Raw genomic sequence first — 3723 nt, forward strand, 5'->3', positions numbered from 1 at the left:
AATAACAGTCATGGAATAAATCTCACCCTTCATTTTTTTTTCTTTGATGATTCAAGTGTAACAGAACGAAATCCCGTAAAAATCGTCCTCAAAGACTGTATTGTCATCCAAAGAGTACTTAGAAAAGCAAAACTCAAATACCTTTACCTAACAGTTTTAGTCCATTTACTGAGAAACTTGAACTTTAGAACCAGAAACTCTTAAAAGACAAATCGTGAGAGAGTTTGAATTCTATTTTTTGTAACCAAGGTTGCTTGCCCCGTTCAAGGTGACCTTTCAACTTTGTTTATTCTACTTAGTGTCGTTATGTAAATAATTATTATCGGTATTCTAAACATCTTTATTTTGTGCACATATTATGGATAAGCATCGTTAAAAAAAGATTTGCTATGTACTCGAAACCACGTTCTAATGTAAGTGAACTGTTGAAAAAAGTTTATTGAATTTTTATCAGAGGCTGATAGTTACCTGGTTGTGGTAGAATATGTTAAAAGAGAACAATGGTTTTAGATACAAACTAAGGCCTATAAGGAGCCCTATTTGGACCTCATTATTTATTCCAGTGAAAGCCTTATTACTTAATCTTGACCAGTTCAAGATAATCCAACATGTTACCTTCAGTTATACAGATGGAGGTGACCAAATCCGTTTGATAACTAACCTCTTTTATAAGCTCCTTTGTCCATGTCGCCCAAGGTGAAATGTAAACTTTCTCTATTTCTCATCATCAACCCGATATCCGTCCTTGTATGTCAGTTGTCTTTTATATTAATTGGTCTCTTATTTTCACACCTAAGGAATAACCTTCGACCATTAATCTCGTTCTTTTAGTGGCTTATATACTTTAGTTAGGGAGTATTATCCGTTATCTTATAACGAAATATGGTTTCGTTGAAAAAAAAAAAAATCTCCATGTACCAGAGCTATAATGATTTTTTTCTTTATATTTTATGTGTATGTAAATTATTTTAATTCAACATAGATGTCTTCTCAATAGTACATTCGACTATAGTGTGCGTAGGTCCGTTGACATTATAATCGTCATTAATTTATTATATTATTCAACTTCGAAATAATTGCATTTTACAAAGGAATTCAACTTCAGTAATTTCAGTGTGATTGTTACATTAAATTACTTTACATATCGAAATATGTATCGCATTCTGCATCAAATCATTGTCTGATTGATTACCTGATTTTTTTATCTGGAAATTAGTCAAAGAATGACATCTATATGAAAGTATGATTTCAGTTTAAAGAAAATTCTGACATTCATAATCAATTCTTAGGTTATTATAAGAAATATTCAAACATCGTAAACAGCTGAAATAGCCCATACATACATACATGTATAAGATGCTTAAACACATGCTTGTGATTTTTCATATACACGCCCACTCGCACACACACATACATAAATATATATATATATATATATATATATATATATATATATATATATATATATATATATATATATATATATATATATATACATATATGTATATATATATATATATATATATATATATATATATATATATGTATATATGTGTGTGTGTGTATGTAGATATAAACTTTCATATAATTGTATGCTTTTTCTCCTTTTATTGTATATATATATATATATATATATATATATATATATATATATATATATATATATATGTGTGTGTGTGTGTATATGTATATACATACACACACACACACACATATATATATATATATATATATATATATATATATATATACTGTATATCTATATATATATATATATATATATATATACATATATATACACATGGATATTCATATACATAAATATATGCACATATACACACGTACACACACACGCATACATATATATATATATATATATATATATATATATATATATATATATATATATATATATAAATATATATATATACATATATTTACACACACACACACACACATATATATATATATATATATATATATATATATATATATATATATATATATATATATATATACATATATATCCATATATATATATATATATATATATATATATATATATACACGGTACATTTGATCAACTTTCACTCAAGAACAATTCTTCTCTCCAACAGGTTTCCTGACTTCTGTTAATGCGGGTTGAGAGCAACCTCAGAAACCGGGCTTATCTATTTTTCCAGATGAAACAGAGCATTCGATCACCCGATTACCTTCATCATTTGCCTTAAAAGAGGTGCCCGGACTGAGCTGTTCATCTTGGTGTGCAGAAGAGCGATCTGGAAACAGCTATCGGTGGGGTCTTGGATAAGACCATTGTGAAGTTGTCAGTAGATTTCAGGAGGTGTGAAATTCTTTGTAGATTAAACACAAGCTATTATAGTGAATTTGTGATAGAACGATTGATCTGCCACCGAACGGTCAATTTTTCGTATGTTATTTTCAAATATATGATTGAATCTAAGATTTTAGTATGCCTTTATCCAGAAACTTTACGGATTTTAATATATATTTATAAAGAATATTAAATATTAGTCTGATAACCTTTAGCTAGTCTGAGTTTTTTTAGAAAACGCTGCTAAGCATTAATTTGACAACATACATTATCTTTTAGGTTTAAAATAGCAACCATTCCATTATGTAAATTCTAATAGGTCTAGTAACTGCAACAAACAATTATTAACTCTTCCTCTTCTTGAACAAATCAGCGATGAACATATACTTGACGTAGACGAAAGTCCCACTCACTGCAGATAGTACTGTAGCTTTGCAAAATATGAAAAAAAAAAAAATCTAACACCATAATTTGCCTTCTATGAGATTAGAAAATTACCTAGAAGGATGTGAGTTGCTTCATCTAATCCATATCATTAGGAGTGTAAGAGAATAGAAATTCTGACCACATTACTCAATCCATGATAATGGGCAACTGAAATCATTTTGATATAGAATTGTTCAGTAATGTATATAGCCTACAATTGGATTACAGAAGATGATATAGTGAATAAATGTTACCAATGATGCTGAAACTGATTACAGTTATTTTATGAAACTGAAAAAAAAAATACAAAATAGAAGCTAGAAGACTAAAAAGGAAATTTCCTCCACTATCAAATGTCTTCAGTTTCAAGGTAAAGTCAAATGTGAGCCAGAGCCCTGCTTACTAAGAAATGAGAAAGCTTGTCCCAAATACCAGTATTTGAAGCTTACGAATATAAGATTATGTCTGTTTATGAAAGGGATAATATTTAATGAGATCATAATAAACTAAATGGAGACAATTATCAGGAAAGACTGGAATAAAACTTTCTCTACTGCCAGAACTTCAAAGTTAGGATTTTTATCTCTTTTTATCCTCTCCCACGACTGCGCAAGCGCCCTCACTTATACATCTTTACTGACTGTAACGCAAGAAGTTACTCTCCTCTTATAGGGGCTAGAGGATTACTTACAAAGAGCGGAGGAAGTAGATTAACTCCTTTGTGGATATTGTAAGTTTACAATGCAAAATATGACATACTAATCTTAATGTTATTGAGCCATTCTTATTTTTCACAGCTAAATTTTTGTAGATGCATATACAGTATACGAGAATCGTATATATGCGCTCGTACACTAGGCGCTTTTGTATAAACTCATATATGTATATATATATATATATATATATATATATATATATATATATATATACATATATATATATATATATATATATATATATAT

General features: G+C 28.5%; 1 long non-coding RNA gene across 1 annotated transcript in view; it reads left to right on the plus strand.

Annotated features, from left to right (window-relative positions):
* Nucleotides 1-2529, plus strand: part of LOC137638159 (uncharacterized) — a 3594-nt gene extending 1065 nt beyond the window's left edge. Inside the window, exon 2 of the long non-coding RNA XR_011043855.1 lies at nucleotides 2118-2529. This is a non-coding gene — a long non-coding RNA (uncharacterized lncRNA). The remainder of the gene's footprint in view (nucleotides 1-2117) is intronic.
* Nucleotides 2530-3723: the final 1194 nt, after the last annotated feature.

The sequence above is a fragment of the Palaemon carinicauda genome, chromosome 3 (assembly GCF_036898095.1).
Source record: "Palaemon carinicauda isolate YSFRI2023 chromosome 3, ASM3689809v2, whole genome shotgun sequence".
Taxonomy (NCBI): domain Eukaryota; kingdom Metazoa; phylum Arthropoda; class Malacostraca; order Decapoda; family Palaemonidae; genus Palaemon; species Palaemon carinicauda.